Source organism: Rousettus aegyptiacus, unplaced genomic scaffold, assembly GCF_014176215.1.
Source record: "Rousettus aegyptiacus isolate mRouAeg1 unplaced genomic scaffold, mRouAeg1.p scaffold_m13_p_8, whole genome shotgun sequence".
Classification (NCBI taxonomy): domain Eukaryota; kingdom Metazoa; phylum Chordata; class Mammalia; order Chiroptera; family Pteropodidae; genus Rousettus; species Rousettus aegyptiacus.
In genome coordinates, this window is record NW_023416311.1 from 77,594,346 (window position 1) to 77,614,352 (window position 20,007).

The 20,007-nt window shown below is 44.2% G+C and overlaps 1 pseudogene; it reads left to right on the forward strand.

Moving 5' to 3' along the window:
• Positions 1-2,493: 2,493 nt before the first annotated feature.
• On the forward strand, positions 2,494-2,588 carry LOC118607170 (annotated as a pseudogene).
• The last annotated feature ends 17,419 nt before the right edge of the window (positions 2,589-20,007 follow it).

Genomic DNA, 20,007 nt, shown 5'->3' on the forward strand with positions numbered 1-20,007 from the left:
CTGGCTTGTCCCACCCGCTTCCTCAGCTGGAAATGGTGAGTTGCTTCCCCTCCCGTTGGCATGGCCTCAAACCCTGTGACCCAAAGCTGCCTCTCTATCTCAGCAACTTCCCTTCCAGAGGCCAAATATAACCATCTCTTTCCCGGTTCACAGAAATTCCAGTCAGACGGCTGTGCACAGTGAAAGCCAGCCAAAGAGCATCTCACCAGCCCAGCCCACAGCCCAAAATAACGGCCTCTTGGTTAGTAAGGGCGGGAGATTTTTTTTCCCCTCTGTTGTTGGGACTTTGTTCTGAGCTATTTTTTGTTTTGGTGTTGGATTTTGTTTTGTTTTTGTCGTTTGTAAGTAAAGAGTAACTGAAGAAATTGCTATGTCATCATCCCACATTAGCTTCACAGGTTTAGTTCCCGTCATGGTGGCTCATGATCAGAAAGGTATTCAGCTCTTAAACCTCTCCGGTCACCTACACAAAAGGAGAGTCTAGCAAGTGCATCTCTTCCCCACTCTGTCCAGCCGTGCCTCCTGCACAGCCACGTCATGCTGGGACCCAGCCCCTGACTGCGCTTTCTCCTCAGTCTGGCCAGGGAGACCAGCAGAGGCCCATCTGCGGAGATGCGGGCGTCGCTTCTAGTTTTTACCTGCGTTGCATGCAGGCAGCACACAGGCCTTGGGCCCCAGTGCCCTCCGCAAGTACTAAAATGACTTAAATTATTCATTCTTTTCTTTGAAAATATAGTGTTCAACAACAGCCAAGCCCATTTTTGACCTTCTTCCTGACCCACCAGTCTCCTGTCACCCCGATTTTTGCAAGCCAACAGATACACCTTGGTAAATTTTACCTGGTAGGCGACACTACATTGAAGTGTGCTGAAGAGATCCAGGCACAGAGGGGTGGCTACTTTCTCCACACCCTAATTCCAAATGCAATGAACAATAAGCAATTGTGCAAAACTGTAACCTTCAATTGTCGGAACGTCTTTGTACTTTTGTTCTTCCAAGACAGAATGTTTTCCGTCCTTACGTTTCTTCCTGAGGAAAAAAAATACTCCTTCAATTTCTACACGTGTGTGCATATCACATAAATACATCTCATTTCTTGTCATATTGTGTGCTGTCCCAGGACCAATAAATAACTTATGCATTTAATTCATTTATCAGCTCTTGTGTGTGCATGTGGTGTGTGTATACATACACACATCCTATGTGCTAAGATCAAAGGTATCATCGACAGTAACAAAAAGCAAGCAACCTCTTGAGCGTTTCTCCACCATAAAATTAACTTTGCATCTTATTCATCAAATGAATGAAAAGTGATAACAGGTCCGTGTTCTTGACAGAAAACTAAGTGCTAGTCTACACCAGAAAAAGTTATGTTACGCATTTCACATTGCATATTTTCTGAAATTGCTCTCATTTCTTTCTTTTCTTTCTGTCTTTTCGTTATTTATTTCTTTCGGTGCGGGAGTTGCGGGCGGAGGAGGGAGTGAGGTGAGGGATGTAGGGAGGAAGGAAGGAAGACGGAATTAACGAAAGAAAGAACAGAAAGTAACTACTACCTAATCGACAAGTCCCTCCCTCCCTCCCTTTCTTTCTTTCTTTCTTTCTTTCTTTCTTTCTTTCTTTCTTTCTTTCTTTTCTTTAGTTGGGGTTTTTCTTTCTTTCTTTTTTTCCTAAGGAAGATTTTTATTACTTCAGGGCCACGTAGATTGTAGAGGGAATATGGTCCCTAAGTTTCAGTTTGTTCTATTTAAGCTGCCTTTCCTTTGCTTCCCCCTTGGTCTCTTTGTCATGCTTGTCGTCAAGAACTGCTTCTGAGGCCCTAGCAGTGCCAAGCGGTGGCTCCAGGTGTGTGTGTTTGGCAGTCTTCACCTCCACTGCTGCCCACAGGTTCCAACCTGGATTGAACCAAGATCATCACTCACGCTCTCGTGGCAGCAGCACCTTGGGGTGTTACCCGCATGAGGACAAGCAACGAGAACGAGCACCAGGACAGCAGCTGCTGTGGGATGAAGCCACGTGGCTGTTCCTGGCTCTGGTTTGCCTTTATGCTCCTGCCACCTCTCTCCACCCATCTTCCTCCTGTAGAAGACGTTTGTGTTTCATCGATGATGTGAAAGAAGCGCCAGATTGATACGATCTTAGAGGAAAGGATGTCAAAAGACCTAGTTTGACCTGCTCATGTTGAATATAAGGAAATGAAAGCTACGTAGGCTTAAGTTCCTTGGCAAAGCTCACCAGGTAGTTATTGGCAGAGCAGTGACTAAAATCAAGTAATTGAACCCACTTTCCAGTGTTCTTTCCACTATAACAGTGGCTTTTCAACATTCGTTAACACAATCCATAGCATGAAATAAATTTTATATCATGACCTATAATGTCTACACATATACTCAACTAACACAAAAGTATCACAAAACAATACTTATCTTTACTATATGTGATCCACTTTGGTATTTTCTAGTGCAGTATATTCACTTTAAAATATTCTGGAGATTGCTTGCCAGCATGTATACTAAAATTGGAACAATACAGAGAAGATTAACATGGCCTCTACACAAGGATAACATGCAAATTTTCTCCATATTTTTGTACATTTACCAAATGTTCCTCTTCTTTCCAGGGATAATATTTATAGGTATACAGTCAAATAATTTGCATTTTTCTAATTAGACACATTGACTGAATGTCTAAGAAGGTAGGAATTAAATTAGATACAGAGAAGGGACTCTTCTAGCTCTAACCTGTCATGTGCTTGATCAAGAATGATCTTATCGTCTGATCTGTCCTTAATTCTGAAAAGCAGAATGATCTAGTAGAGAGAATACCAGGTCTAGTCCTGGCTCCACAATCTTCCACGTGTGTGCCTTTGGGTGAGTTTTTTCTGGGTTCTGTCATCTCATCTGCAAGATCAAGCTGTTGCTAATTGACAGAGTTCTGAGAAGTGAACAAAATAATGCAAATGAATGCAATAAAAAGCTCTATCCACAAGACTTGTCCTGGAACAGCAATGGTCTTAAATTCTCACATTTCAGAGAAATATGGTGTCTCAAGATGTTTCTGGATTCTCATCAAAACACCTGCATAATGTATTATGAATAAATTTGGTATAATAAACAAAAAAACCAACTCAACCCTGAATTGTCTCATCTATAAATGCTTTCACAGGTGTTTGGAGAGGAGCAGTTGGCACTAAATCTTGAAAACGTTCAGCCTCAGAAAAGTAGAAGCCATTGAGACCAAAGATGACTGCATGCTCTTGAAAGGGAAAGGTGATGAGTCACAAACAGGAAAACATATTTAAGAAAGGCTGATACTAGTGAGGATAAAGATGAAGATTTGAATGAACATATGGCAAAATTTCCAGTTGCAACAGCCATGCTGAAGGCTAGTGGGGCACGTAAGGTAGAGAGAATGAGAAGTTCCAGATGCACTCACTGGTGCTTCATTTTCTTTTGAAGGTGTCTTCCTAGGAGGTGGTCGGGATTGGTTTCAGTGTACCCCCGCTGTGGACTCACAAAACCCAACTAATAAAGATTAAAAAAAAAAACTGACATAGGCAATATTTTTGAAAATATTCAAAATGTCTGCAATGACCTTGCCAAGGACAGTTAGCAGGATCCGCGACAGCTGAGAACATCAGGCAAAGCCTTTCAGAAGTTGGTCATGATGCTTGCTACGTTCAGAGAAGGGGTCAGCTTTATTGCTGCGTCATTGCTGCTGGGTGAAACAGAGCAGAAGTTGTCAAGAAGATCCTAAAGAGGAGGGGGACCCTGGCATGGGCACAGCAGCAGGTGGAGGTGGCATGTTCTAATTCCTAAAATAATGCATGATCACTATTAATAAACTGTTACAGAAAGCTCAAAGCTGTGTTTCTCACCAATAACGGCAGAGAAATCACTTGGCAAAGAAAAAAAAAAACTAAAGAAAAGGTTATGGGTTTCAGTTATAGGTTTCAGTTGACAAAATACATAATGGTTCTGGCTGTCACTGTGCATACCCACAGATAAATTATGTTGTGCTGTTAAATAAAAAGACATTTGTATGTTCCTTTAAAAAACGCCAGCTGTGCTTACAGAGTTTACTCCACAACCTACCAAACAGCATTTGAAATAGCACACGCCTGCGGAGAGGGGCTAGCTTGAGTGCAGGTGGTGTTCCCTCTTCTCCCAGACTCACCTCCAACCTGCTCTCGACTTCTCTGACACCTACTCCCACTGCATTTCTCATTCCAGCGCCTTTCCAGTGCCCTCTGGAACCCCTGTTTCAAGGTGAGCAACAGCCCCATAAATGTTACCCTGGAGGCAGGGAGCGTTCCCTTCTCCTTTTTCCTTCGGAGCCTCTCAGAGGGCACCTCCCACCCCACGCCACTCCTCCCAGACTCTCAGAGCCTGGACAGGGAGGCTGTGTGTCCTCCTCACCCTACAGAGACACTGTTAGTCTTCTACCTTCATGTAGGCGCCTCCTTTTCTTCACATGCCACCTGGTTTCCCATCACTACCCCCGGACCTCCCACTGGCATCTTTGTAGCTTACCACCTTCTTTTCTGTCCTAGAGTTGCCATCAGCTGGGCCATTTTAATATCCATATAGACAACACATCCAAGGCACTGGCCTTCATTCCCCTTTATTCCCTCCCTCCCCTGGTCATAGGTCTGACTTTGGAATCATCTGGCATTGTCCCACCTGAGGCACTCTCTGTCTTCATTCTGCTCTCTGGTCACAGCTCCCCTCCTGAGATTGCATTTCCTTTAATCCATTAACCCTGACTTTCAACCGCCTTGAGCCCTTGCATGCCCCATTCTCTCAGCTTCCTTGTGGGTTTGCTTCCATCTCCTTCCAAGCCAGAGTCTGGGGCCCAGCACTCCAACCACTCTTTTGATAATACTCCAAACCAATGGTCTGTGAATTTCATAATGCACATCCAACAGTGAAACAAGAAAAGTAATTGAGCCTATCTCTGACATTTGTTTGTTTCTTTATTTATTCATTTATAAATCGCATAAATTGTACTATTGGACTGACTTTTTTTTTCCATTTCAAAAACATAGCATAAAAACAGAAAAGTATAAATGACAAGATTTCGGTATTCTCTGCCCCTCCCCAGTGGATCATCTCACATAGCTCCTAGAGGTATGTACACCCCAGTTTAGGAACCAAGGCCCTAAGTCCTGTCACTCTCTATGCCCTTTGTCACATCCACCCAGCAAAATCAACCCTAAACTCGTCTACCAACCCTGAACCCATCTAGCCTCAAGTGTCCTGCTCTCTTCCAGGTCGCAGCATGACGCTGGGAGCCCACTGGTCCCTGGTAACCTCTCTGGACTTGCCCTTTCTCCTCAGGACGATGTCACTGATGGGCTCCAAGAGGAAATTCAAGCAAATGGGCAAGAAAATTTCCTTCGCCCTTGTATTGTCAGCACCTAGCGCAGTGCCAGCACTTGCCCGTGACCCATCCGTGTTTGTTGCATTGAATCGCGTACGCACGTGGCACCTTTATCACTCTAGCTTCATGGTTATAAAGGCATGAAGAGCGTTTAGAGCAAGCCCAACAGGTCAGGAAGTCCCGGCTGAGCACGCTTAGTTCTGACGCCAGGGGAGGATCACTTGCTGTTGCATCACCTGTCTGCCCTCTGCGACCCAAACAATAGACCCAACCTTTAAAAGCCAGGCATGGCACTGGCACCGAGGACCCAAGCTCGAATTAGGCCATGTGTGCCCAAGGCAGCTTAATTAAAGCCATTTCACACCTTGACTATTCTAGGGGGTTGCTATGGAGACAGGAAACAGGGCCCCTCCAGACAATCTTCTCTCGGCCCAAACGCTGGGAACAGCCCAAGCTCAGGGCAGAGCCACATCTCTATTTCCTTCAGCCTCCCCCTCACCGGAAGGACTACTCAGCTCTCAGAGGGAAGAGGCAGGCAGGAAGGCAGACGCAGCTGAGAGAAGCAGCCGCAGCCTTGTGGCCAAACTTTCCCCTTGGCCCTGAGGGAATCCTTTGCACTCTCTGCTCCTCCCCCACCCCCTGCCTGCTGCTACCTGGAGATGCATCCCCAGGTAAGCAGTGTCCGCAGAAGGACACGGGACTGCTACAGCACTTTCTCAGGGGGAAAGATGATTCGAGCGAAATTCCCTCGCCTCCTGCCAGTTGTTTCATCTTCTCTTTCTCCCTCTCCTACTCCAGTATTTCATAACCAGGAGTCCACGGCTTACCCCCTGCATCAAAATTCCTTACGGTTTTATTAAAAATGCAGATTCCTGGTCTCAGATTGAATCAGAAGTTCTGAAACTGGAGCCAGGGAATCTGCATTTAAACATTGTTTTCTTCTTTAAAGTTCGAAAACTGAAAAACAGTCACTTCTCTATTCTTGCGAGCCACGCATCTTTTATCTGCTGCCTCTCTCTGTCTCTCCCTCCGCGCCTCCACTCCTCAGGCGGTCCTAATGAAGCCAGTGGGGACTCCCATGGAAGGACCTGGGCCCACTGGGCCTTCGCCTTCCTGTACTGACCTCCATGTCCTTCTCACCTTACTGTGCTTTTACTCTAATCTGGACCCTCTCTTCACGGGGTTCCTAGAGACCCCAGTTAATTCGACCTACTTGCCCAAAATGACTGGGCAGGCTGGAGACTTAATACTCTGAAGCCAAAGTCACCAAGAGGAGACCAAGTAAATCAGGGAGCCGAGATGTGTCCCAGTGTTGATCTATTTGGAGGCCAAAGCCACCATCTACTAATAGGTCTCCACAAATAGACTTGCAAAGATGGAAATCTCATTCAATGCTAAATACGAGTTATAAAATAAAAACGAAGCGCTCTGAACCCAAAGAAAATTCTCCGAGCCATTCCTCTGCTCACAAAATTTATGTGGCACCAGGCCCTGTGCAGCTCTGACAAGTGAGCTATTTTTGTATGTGAACAAGTGGAGTTATTGTTATCTTTGCTCTGAATCAAGGATAAAAGGGAAAGGTGAGAGGAAGGAGGGTGTGTGAGAGAGAGAGGTGAGATGCAGAAATGCAGGAAGGACATGGGAAATCAAAGGAAAGGAATCAGGTGCCCTTCCCAGGGAAGAAGTAACCGACTGGCGGATCGTAAAGCCGAATCATCAGGTGACTCCTCAGCCGCCATAAGCACAGACCCCTCTCTGGGCTCCCAGGATTCTGGAGGGACTAAGGGTGATATATGTCAAAGGGCTTTGTAAATGGTAAAGTGTGACCCATACAGGGGGTCAGCTTCCTATTTGTCATCAAGGCTCTACTGCCCCTTCGCAGCAGCCCCTTCCAAAGACCTAGGACACTACAGACCAAAAGGAAGCTTAACTAGCAAACACATTTCCACCAGTAGATGCATTTGTACTGCCCTCTCCCCAGATTACCTAGGGACCATAAGGAGAGTGCTATTTTAGCAAGAAACTGAAAACAAGAGAATATGCCCTGAGAACGTGCCAAATACCTATTGTAACACACAGCTCCACCGAGGGTCTGAGCTCCACTTACGTCTTAATGTATATATACATGTTTGTTTTGATACCAGCAAGGCCTGAGCCAAGCTTCCTGTGTTCTGCCTCGTCAGCAAGAAAGATTTGCTGCCATAGGCTGGTTCACCTCCCTCTGGGGCTCTCCTTCTCCTCGGAGTCTGACTAAGACCAGAAGCTTACCCCAGCAGTTAATGAAGAGACTTCCTCCAGCTCTCAGGTCTGACTCATCCCCTTTGGCTTCCTGAGTGGGCTAGTAAGCAGGCCTTGCTGCAAGGTGTGCTTGCCTCCAGGACCTGGCCACTAGAGGGAGCCAGAGAGCGACAAGGGCCCAACATTTTCCCTGAAAGAGCTGAAACCTCTGGCATACCCACTCCCTCCCACAGCCCAGAAACCGAGAGGCTTCATAGCATTTGCCCAGCCACCAGAACAAATAAACATCACACCTTCATCCTACAGTTCACTGGTAAACTCTTATTTTCTTCTTTATCAAGTTTGGGTGGAAAACAAAACAATTAATTTAGAAAGCAGCATACAAGAAACTAAACATTATTTATGTCTCTAATTATCTCATTCTAGTGGGTATTTTAGTCCCTGTCTGGTCAGGACATTAATTATCTTCATAACTACAGCAAAAGTTAAATAATAAGCACCCAAGGCTACAGCGCTACTGTAATGTGCGAGCTTAAATGAACTTATAAATTTTATTAATGAATGCTTTATACAACTCCACATATTATAAATCAAACAAGAAACCTACTTCTATCTTTTAAGGGTGCAGTGAAAAAGCTTTAATATTATTGAGGATAATTTTTATTAAGTTTAAAACTCCCTTTTTTCTCAGTAATGAGACTGTTATGAGGATAATTTAATCTAGTTTGTCATGAGGCACCCCGGCTTGTTAAATAAGTTAATAAATGACTGTGTATTAATCAAAGTGACAAAGCTATGAAGAGCTGGGGATGGGAGACAATTCTGGTGATAGTATTAATTAGTATTTAATTAGAAACTTAGGGCCCATAAATAAAAAAAAAATCATGGTGGAGACATTTATGCAAATTGCTTGGAGCCTGCCATGGAGTTAGCTTTGCTTTAAAGAAAAATGATTTTTTTCTAGCATACTATACACAGCGGCACTGTGGCCATGTCACGTGGCTTAAACGAGCTCTTCTTTTGTTTCCAATTTGTTCCAATTACAGGCCTGTAAATTCAAATCATTCTTTTGACTATCCTGATTGAAATGTAGTTTCCACAATTTCTACTGGGAGTATATATATATATATATATATATATATATATATATATATACACACACACACACATATATATATGTATATACACACACATATATAAACATATATACATATATACATACGTATATATGTATATATGTGTATATATACACACATGCACACACATATGTATATACACACACACATATGTAAGTATAAAAAGAAATGTTCTAGAGAAATAGTTTCAGATTCTTTTTCTGCTATTTTAATTAAGACGTGTGCCACCATTTTCGAAGAGCAATTGTGGATTCCATTTGGTACACAAACAATGCCTCCTTCTTCAGTTCTGGTGAGCTGTAACTGGGTTTTATTATGTGATATCATACTGAAGATTGCATGGACTCAACTGCCATTATTTTTATTATAATCATAGCACTTTCCCCTTTCTCTCGATTGCATACTTTAATAAAGGGGCAATTCTTGATGGACCCGAAAGATAATAACCAGTTGCTTCTGAACGTCACTGCTTTCCTAAGGTACATGTCCTCTTTCTCAGACTTTATTATTTGTTGCATTTATTCAAGAAAGGTTATCCACAGTAAAACTGCTTTTTTCTATTCAACAGTCTATCTCTGTCAGGGTTCATTTATGTGTGAGCATGACGGACTGAAACCCGTATTATCCACAGCTGACAAGTGTCAGGCCGACAGTTCAATCAGCCCTTCCTTAAGATGATGCCCAGGGCCCCGTGTTTGAAGTAGGACAATAAAGCAGGCAACACAATCAGGGTCAAACTGATCCAATCCCTGTATATAAAGGGGATTCTGCCTAATAACACAGCGCAATTTTTTTCCCCCTCTCCAAACACATTAGTCCTTAAACAGTGACTTGGCCCTTAAGAAAACCAGTGACTGACATGAAAATGCTGAAGTTTTAACGTGGTTGGTTTATCCTTAACCTCATGGGGCTGCTTCTTTGTGCAGACTGGTTTTGTCAAAGTCAGAAAAATAATGTATTCAGTGTCTGATCATTTTTAGGGAGCTATTTGAATGGGATTTTGAGCCAGACATCCTGATGTTGACACAGGGATCATTTTCTTGTCCTTTTGTTTTACATGTGTGGAACAGATCATTTGCATCGGCTAATAAAATTAAATCTCCAAAATGTGTACAAAAGCGAGCTCTCTTCAGCAATGCTTCTCAGTCCCCCCTACCCTCCCAGCAAGCAGAGCGGTGGGGTGTGTTTCTTTACATTAGGTCTCTCTCAAGAACACAGACTAGAATGCAAACATAACTTCAAAATTAGTTCTCCTTCACCTGGGCAACCCTTCACTCAAATGTATATGAAATCATTTCACCACAAATCCTAACAGCCAGCAGCAGAGCCAAGGTCGATACAATGCTAATGGCTGCAGTCTGCTCCTTGGAGGGACCAGGGTCTGTTGCCCTTGCTCTTGTCCAGCCTTCAGACCACGGCAGGCGACGGCAGGCAAAGAGGGGCTGCTCACGTATTTGAAAGGATCCAGAACGCTAACTGCCTTCCTAGGGAAGAAGCCAAGGACTGCCTCAAAAACCCACAAAATTTTCAAGCTAGAGGGCACCACAGAGAACACTACCCGCGATGTCTAGACTTTATGGAGGAGGGAGGCCCAGAGACATTTGTGACTCCAATGTCAAGCAGCTTGTCAGAGGCAGTAGAAGGGCAACAACAAAAATCCTCTGTATTTTACTCCTTATCTGGCGTTACTGGGCAAGCCCACATTAGCATAGGAGGGTTTGATGAAAAGCAGCATCTAGAAATCAGAGAGCGAGTGATGGTGCCCAGAGGCTTCCAAGCTTGACTGAAATCGATTCTTGGGCAGTTCCGAGGGAACGCAGTCTCTGTGTGTTGGTTACTCTCCGTTTCCACTGCTCTGTCCCAGTCCATCCGTTTACCTGCACCAGCTGCCCTGTTTGAGCCCTGCAGACCACATCGCCCAGGCTCCCGTGGCAGTGGGCCAGGATGAGGCACTAACAGTGGTCGATGGTTGATCGGAGAGTGGGGGGAAGAGGTCAGAGCGTTCCTCACTCCCTGCTGTGATTCCCCAGCAAGGAAAAGGCTGATCCCTCCAGCACTCCTCTGGGCCCCTTTTGATCTCCTCCCCTTTGCCCTAGTCCCAGTGGATAGAGCTTCCCACTGTGGTTAATGTTGGGGGGCCTCCACGCCTCATTTGTTCACCTAACCCTGCCCATACTTCTGAACGTAGTCCCTTCTTTAAAGTCGCCATCAGAACCATCTCGATGAGTTCTATTTCCTGCAGGGTCACTGACCGACATACTGAATTACTTAACTTCCTAACTGGTCTTCCTACTTCTAGCCCAGTAGTTCTTAACATATTTTAGAATCCTGTAAAGAATCTGCTGGAAGGTATGGGCTCTCTCCCTAGAAAAATTAGCTTATACACATATACACAAAATATTGCATAGAGTTGTAGAGTGTTCAGAGACTAAAAACGATCTGCAAACCTTCCAGGGGGTCCATAGAATTCCAATTCACTCTCTCCACCTCTGCTAAGTAAATCTTCCTAAAACATCCATTTCTTCCATTTGATATATCCATTTCCTCCTCAAAACACCTTCGTGGTATTCTACCAACATCCATAAAGCATGAAACCCAGAATCCTTAGCAAAACATTTCAGGCTGAATCTGAAAAGGTCCTGTTAAGAAAAGAGCTCAGGAGAAGGAATTTAATACAGGGGAGTTTGTCACAAAGATGTTGAAAGAGGTGAAAGGGTGAAGGGGATGGTTAGGCAACCCAAAGATGAGCACCAGCGGGAGGCCGGTACCTGGGGCTGGAGGGACCAAGGGAAGAACCCAGGACCCGGAGCTGCCAAGAGGGGCCAAAATCACAACCAGTGCTGCTAGGTAGGGTCTGGAGCCTGGAAGAGGATGGAGCCACTGCAGTGACGCAGTTCAAAGCGGGAAGATAAAACAAGGAATACCCTGACTCCTTTTCTCCTGTTGCTCTTCATCTTCTGCAGATGCCAGCTGACATGGAAGCCTGAGGGGCTCAGTATCTTGAGGTTCAGAGCAGGAGAGGTGGCTAATGGACTAGAGATCAAATAGGCAATGACTCACACAAAAGTGCTCCAGTACCTAGCCTCGCATGTCTGTGGAACCATGATGGAACCTGGGGTGTCCTTGGTGAGCTCAGTCTTCTAATATCTATTATGCATTGACTGCGTGCGTGCCAGGCACTAATTCCAGGAGGAAGGCTGGGGGATGCAGCCCATGAGTTTCGAAAATGTATTCAAGACAGAAGCTGATGACTCGCTCAGGCAAAAAGGTAGCCAGGCTGGTTCATTACAGCGAGCGACTGCAGAGGCTTGGTTAGGCTGGCAGCGCAGCAGTAACTCATGCGGGACAAGGCAGGAGTTAGTCACTGGGATAGGCAGAGAGAGAAACCTCTGACGATTAGCCAGACACTGCAAAAAATGTGATAGGCCTGGAGGAAACCTCACCCCTTCGGCTCCAGTTGTAAAGGGGCCAGGTATATTGAGAGCAGTGGCTATTCATTGGAATCTCCCGGGGAGCTTTTAAAAAATAAAGAGGCTGTGATACATCCAGACAATGGAATATTATTCAGCGCTAAAAAGAAATGAGCTATCAAGCCACAAAAAGACATGCAGAAAACTTAAATGCATATTACTTAGTGAAAGAAGTCAATTCGAAAAGGCTGCACACTGTATAATTCCAATTATATGACATTTTGGAAAAAGCAAGACTATGGAGAAAATAAATCAGTGGTTGCCAGGAGTTGGGGGAAAGGAGGGATGGATACGTAGACCACGGAGGACTTTTAGGGCAGTGAAACTACTCTGCATGATATTGTAATGGTGGATACATGTCATCATGTTTGTCCAAACCCATAGAATGCACACCACCAAGAGTGAACCCTAACGTCAACTACAGACTCTGCTTGAGAACAATATGTCAGTGTGGGTTTATCGATTGTAACCAACACACCTCTCTGGTGGGGGTGCCAATAATGGGGGAGGCTGTGTGTGTGCGGGGGCGGGGGGATACAAAATACCTCTGCACCTTCTGTTCACATCTGCTGCGAACCTAAAACTGCTCTAAACAAGAAAGTACATTTAAAAAACAACAATAATAATAAATAATAAAATATAAAGAGGCTTGGTTCCCGCCTAGGGGTGTGCTAAGGCTAGTTCTTACCATCTCACAAGAGACTGTTAAATTTTCGGAGCCAGTTGGGAAACACAGCATCATTCGAAGTTAGATTATATAATCTTACAATTAAGTATGCTTTATTAAAGAGAGAGGTAATACATACTCAAAATGTACCCCTTTCTAATTATTTTACTGCTATCTGTGCTCTTGAGGTTGTCTGCCAAAATAGAAACACCATATAATGATGTGCTGTTGTGTATTTCTTCTCAACCCCATGTTCAGTGCTGTCGTATCGATGACTTACAGACTATTCATACCATAGAAATTAGCAAACACTGTAAATCAGAGCTTGATTTATTGTGTTTAGTGTCTGGATCAAGGGTCAACAAACTACAGCACACAGGCCAAATCTTAGCCTGCAGTCTGTTTTTGTATAATCCACAAGTTTTTACATTTTTAAAGAATTGTTAAAAAAAAATGAGGAGGAGAAAGAAGAGACCATTTGTGGTCCACAAAGTATAAAATATTTACTGTCTGGCCCTTTACTGAAAAACTTTGCTAACTCCTGGTCTAGACTTAAGAAAGTGATGGATAATATGTTAATAATGCAAATTAAACTGAAAAGTGTATGATGTTTATAATTGTTATGTTGTGAATGGCACAGAAAACTGAGGGAATATTTTTCCAGTATTTGAAAACTATGACTCCACCAGCAAAGAAGTCTCTCACCTCACTGATGAACAAGTGAAGCTCTGGCATACATCTTCATTGTTTAATGTCCATCTTACTTGTCAATGTAAACAAAAATAACCCAACACTCACGTTGGAATCACGCTCATGAGTCTATGGCTGAATCTGGACAGTAGCCAAGCTTTCCTTTGCAGTCTAATTTTGTGAAATCATGGTTGAATTGCAGCCATAGGTTAACTACAGACACAGGAGTTCAGCAAAAAAAAAAAAAAAAAAAAAAAAGGAAAGCATTATCTCAGAATCAATGAGCTAAAGAGCCCATTGTATATTTTATTAGCATTTGTAAGGTGTAGGCTACACATCCTTTATATTAGTAAAAGTTATAATAAATTTATGTACAAATATACATGCATATTTTTTTCTAGAAAGCCAGTTACTAAACTTTCGCCAGAACACTACTGACCCAGCCCCCAGAGTCTGACTTAATTGGTCTGGGAAATTGACTTGGTAATGGGATTTTTAAAACTTCGCCCAAGTTATTCCAATATGTAGCCAATGTTGAAAATCAGTGACTTTAGGGGAAAGATCAATATGCAAGGATAGAATCCCCTTGAGATTTTGTTCTCTTTGATCAGAAGGTCCACTGAAATCTGACCAAGGAGGCACTGGGAAGACTTGTGCTGGGGATGAGGGAGGGTGGGAAGTTTCTCCGGGGACCGGACACACCTCACTGAGCCCACTGTTCGTTCCAACTTCCCAGAACAAAATTTTCCTGGAGCAGTGTTCTCAGTCTCCCAGATGTGCCACTAATATTCTCCCAAAATTACTCTCACTATAATTCTACCCAAGATCCCTTTTCCTCTCTTGTCTCCTGCCTAAATCTTACCCACCCTCACATTCCAACTTAGATAACCTCTCTTCTTTCAGACCTTCTCTGGTTATGCCAGATTCAATCATTTCTGCCTCTAGCACCGGTTTACCCATGGCTAACAAAACCCTGATTTATTAGCGACAGCACTATGCTCAGCTAAATACTGTTTCCAGGCCTCCTTTGTAGCCACATGTGGCCAGTGTGACACAGTTGTAGCTAACGAGACCCAAGCCAACGTCTGATAAAGGCCTGGGGCAGAGCTTGTGCTTTTCTGATACAAGCATTATACACAGGGGCTGCAGACCCCTCCCCACTCCTTCTACAGCCATCATTTCTGGAGCATGAGGCAACCAGCCACATGAAAATGATAGAAGAGGAGAAAAACAAAAAGAGCTGGGTCTTGGATGACGACACTGAGCCACAACACCAACCCCTGACTTCTTGCCTTTGGAAGTCTTGTTCTGTGAGAAAAATAATTCTCTAATTGTTCAAGCCATTCTCGGTTGAATATTCTGTGGTCGCAACCGGACAAAAATGCCAGTCCTACAATCCCACAGTGATTGCCTTCCTGTAACACTATATTCCTGCAGATTCGTTCTGCACCACCCATAACAGCTCTCTCCAATGTATGAACAAGTCACATCCCACATAATTAATTATGAATCAGTTTTTTGAAATTTGGATGTACTTTCCCTATAAGATTGGACTATCCTAGATAATCCAGAACAATGGCTTGTGGTAATATGTCAACTTCTAGAATAATCGAGGTGATTAGTGACAAGATTAAGGCAGAGTTGGGTTCATATACCTTCATTAAAAAGTTATGTCTTTAGTAGTGATTTGTAAATAGAAAGAGTATAGTGAGGAATGATTCCTGAGGATTTGGCTTCTGCCCACAACTTACTCGTATGGCAGGAGGAATGCATGCAGGTATAGCATGAACTCGGTGGGTGCAAGTACTTGGATTAGAATGTAAGGTGCATAGAGCACAGAAAGGCCACATAGTAGAAGAGCGAAAAGAGTCAGTGACAGCTGTCCCCTGAGCTAAACGGACCACACTAGCAATAACTATTATATACATAGTTGCATTCTATTTTCCTATCACATTAACGGATATAATATTGTAATTGTTCTTAATAGAATCACAAAAATGAGAGATGGAAATGCTATATGATATGATGGAATGCTGTTCTTTTACCATTGATCATCTTAATAAGCCTGCTCAGTCATTACTTACAAACCATGCTACAACTTTGCCAATGAGGCAGACCAAAATGAGGAGATAAACAAAATTGGTTTCCTTGCTAAATGTGATGACTAAGTTTTAAGATATTTTGCTGAAGTTTTAAACTGATTGTCAATTAGTCAATGAGCTATGGCAGGCAGTGTATTTCTGGGTAATTAGTGTATGTCTTAGGGGGGTTATTTGGCATGAGGCTGAGGGCAAAGTAATTTGTATCTCCCAGGAAGTGCAATAATTGCTTCAAGCTGAACGGCTTGGAAAGTGTATTAATTCTATTAGGAAACATTTATGTTATTTTATATGGCATCCTGTATATTCATGAAGTGTACTCATAAACCATGAATTTTTCATTTCGGGGGCATTATCACATGAGTGTTACGTCACTAGTAACCAGGAAAAGGGGTGGTTTGTTTGTGCAGTTAGAAAGCTCATGCATTGTTGCAAATGAAGCATGTTGGGTTTTGAACTTCATCTTAGTAGGAAACCCCTGGATTCTAGGAGATGAAGAGGAAGTCTTGGAAAATGTCAAAGGTCAAAGGTTAGGTGGTTTATTCGAAAGTAGCTTTACAGGAAGCCAACAAGCCTTCTCCTCAGAGCTTGCAATGGCCTGGGAGAGAAACCTATGAGAGCTGAGAGTTACAGGGATTACAGGTTTGACCCTGGTACTTTTGGACCCAAGGCACAACAAAGGCAATCGATCATTTTTTCATTCAGCAAATGTTTGTGATTGAATGCCTGGACCGTATGCTAGTTATCTATTGTTGTATAACAAATTATCCCCTAAACAACACACATTTATTATCTCAGTTTCTGTGGGTCAGAAGTCATGCCCGGCTTAGCTGGGTCTTTTGCTTCACAAGCTCTCACAAGGCTGCAGTCAAGGCGTTAGCCCAGGGTCTGTGGTCTCCCTGAACACTCATCTGGGGAAGGATCTGCTTCCGGACTCGGGTCCAAGCCCCCGTTTTCTTGAGGGTGTGGACTGAGCATCTAAATTCCTTCGTGGATATTGACCAGAGGCTGCCCCCAGTGCCTTGCCACACGGATCTCCCCAGTATGGAAACTCACTTCATCGAAGTATGTGAGCCAGGAGCACAGTAGAGTCTGCCGGCAAGGCAAAGGCCATGATCATTTGTAACTTAATGACAGAAATGACATCCCATCACCTTTGCCATGTTCTACTGATTCAAATCAAATCCGTGGGTTCAGAAGGGGAGGGAATTACACAAGGACATGGAAACTAGGAGGCAGGATCATTGGGACCATGGTGAAGCTTGGCTCTGTAGACAGCCTCTGCCCTCATGGTTTCTTAGTCTGTCAGAGGCTCTGGAGGCTGAAAGGGAATAACAGGTGAGACCTAGTTTAGGCCGCTGACTAGCAGAGGCTTATCTGCACAAGTAACATTTAATTCGAAGACTCAATAATGAAGAAAGTTTAGATAGATAGACAGTCAAGGAAGAGCATGACTCATTTGAGGAATTGAAATAAGACCTGACTGTATAAGGGGAAGGCGGGCCAAGATGAAGTGGAAACGGTAGGCAGGGGCCGGATCGTGCCAGGCTAGAGTCAGGGTGAGAAGTTTGAATTTTATTCTGAGTGCAAGTGGGAAGCCACTGGAGGGTTTAAGCACAGAGTGACGCGATCCAATTTGCATTTTTAAAAGATCACCCTAGCTGCTGCTCAGAGAATGAATTGGAAGCCAAGAGAGCAGTTAGGAGACTCTGCTAGCAGGAGGCGGTGATAACCTGGAACAGGACGGCGGCAGGAGATGGGGAGAGATGGGTGCATGTGAGATGCGTTTCAGAATTTGAAATCGATATCCCCGGTGAGAATATGCGTACATCAAGGTACCAGCCTCTCTTCACTCCCTCTCCTCTTTGTCTATTTTTTAAGAGAAATACAGAGAAAGTTGAAGAAAAGATTGTGTAACCATAGTGAGAAGAGAAAGAGGACAAAATACCATAGTTGAGGATGAAAAAAGAGGGGTCAGTGTGAGAACAGGGTGCGGAGAAGCGACGAGAAGAGGTGGTCCCGTCTCTGCCCTCCCCGACTATATCCACTGGGGCACATGGCTTCATTTTTTCATGCTTCCGTTTTCTCTTATATAAAAATATCTGCCTTTCAGGATTATTGAAAGGACTAAATTAAATAACAACCTCACACACATCCCGATACATTATCTGTGTGGCTCATTTGCTCACTTTGTCAGATATCTACTCAATTGTCACTACCTCCCTGACAGCCTGAGCTAAAATAGCACGCTCCCCACCCCCTTCCTTCTCTATCGCCCAGCACTTACCACCACCTGCTTTGCTTTGTTCGTGCTGCATTCTCGGGGCCCAGAAGAGCTCCTGGCATGCAGCAGGTGCTCAATACTTGCTGAGTGCTGCAGAGCGTAAACTGTCTCCGGTGTTTCTAAGTGCATCTCCGTCGATGTGGAGAGATCTCCTTAGGACATAATGAGAGCAACGGCAACTCAAAGACTCATATAGCACTTTACAATCTGCAAAGGCCTTGCTTGACCAGCACATCTTAATCACCCTAGCCAGTAGCTGAGGTAGGTAATGTCCCCCTTTGCAGGTGTGGCAATAGAAGATGAAGGGATTTAATAAACATTTCCAAAGTCCAGAAACAATGAACGCTGGCAAGCAAGCCAGTGCCCTGCCTGAATGTGAGTTCACTTCCCAACGGGGCAAAGGCTGGGGTTGCTTCTGATCCACCAGCAGACACACTGACCTGCACCTCTGGAACCCCGCACCCAGTTCTCTGGGGTCGCTCTCAGCCATCTGCACATCTCCTCCTCCTGCTGGCGGAGGCCGCTGACATGCGCACGGCACATGTCACGTACCCAAAACGCACCCAACGGAATCGAAGAGTCAAGTCGCCGCTTGGATGGTTGCCTGAAAACTTCTCCACATTCCAGAATTCCTTCTTTCTTTCCAAAGAACTCACTTGTGCTTTGCTGTTTTTCTTAGTTTAGCTTAATCCTATCGTAGACTCCTGGCTTGCATACTCTTATTATTTATAAAAATAAGTAAATAAAATCTCTTTGTTTTGACTCACATGCATTTATCAGACAAGTATTGAGAGTCCGTTTGTGCTAGAAAATGGGGCTGGTGCACATCTAGATGAGAAGAGCAGACTTGAAGCTAAAATCGCTATGTAGTTAACGCTGTGGTTGGAGTTCTAAAGGAGACGTGCAGGGCGACGCGAGAGTGTGGAAGGAAGAGCCAGCGGTGACCCCGTCTCGGGGATGTGAGAAGGCTTCCCTGAGGAAGAATCATTTAAACTGGGTGAGAAAGCAGGAGAACATCCTTAGCACAGAGAACGGTATGTATGTAAGAGAGCCCTGAGCCCTTTGCTGGTGTGTTCTAGAAACCACAAAAGCAGAAATACAAGCAGATCACAAACGGAGTGAGCGAGAGAAGGCCGGCACCAGACAATGCCAAGGAAGTGGCCGATGGCCGGGTAGATCTGGCCCCACCTCTAGCCTCCCTCTTCTCCAGGACGAGCAAGAACTGGGCACAGCCTTGTCTAATGTGACTGTCACAGTGGAAACATCACTGGCGCTAATTTGCGCCTAGAAAGACATATAATTATGTCTCAGGCAGCTTGATAAGACTTGAAGAAGTCTTATCTCGGGAAAGCACACAGCTTCTGTCTTCTTTGCGATACAGAACGCGAGCCATTTGTGTCCACTCAGCGTTGGAGGATTTGCAGACTCGGCTCGTGGATGAAATCTGATGGTGGCTCCTTCTCAGGGATGTGCACCTTCTGCTCATGGCAGTGGGCTCTGACACAACATGCTTCTAGAAGGCTCCACCTGCAGCTGCTCTTCTTCCTCGGTCCCTGCAGGTCAGCGGTTCTCAGGGAGGTGTCACGGATGCTTGACGATACATTTTTGGTTGTGCTGATGATGAGGAATTTACTGAGCAGAAGCAGAGACGCAGACGTTCTGTGCATCTGTATGTACGAGACTCGTAGGCAATGTATGAGGCACATAGTGACAACAAAGAATTGTCCAGTGTCCCACATGACTTTGAAGTCCTACTGGGTATGAATGCTGGTGAAAATCCTTACAGTTTTCTGAAACTAGAGCTTACCTATGTTTTACATATAAACACAGAATACTTTTTTCACAGTTTCAATATACGCTGAATTATCCAATAATGAATCTACAGTGGGAATTGGGGAAAGATTTACTTTGGTTTTTCCAAAGCTTTTCCCAGAGTTAGTAGCCATTTCCGAAAATCATATCATGATAAGTGAGTCGCCAATGGGACACGCCTGTATAAATTACCTTTGAAACTGTCACATTCACAATGACTATATATCTT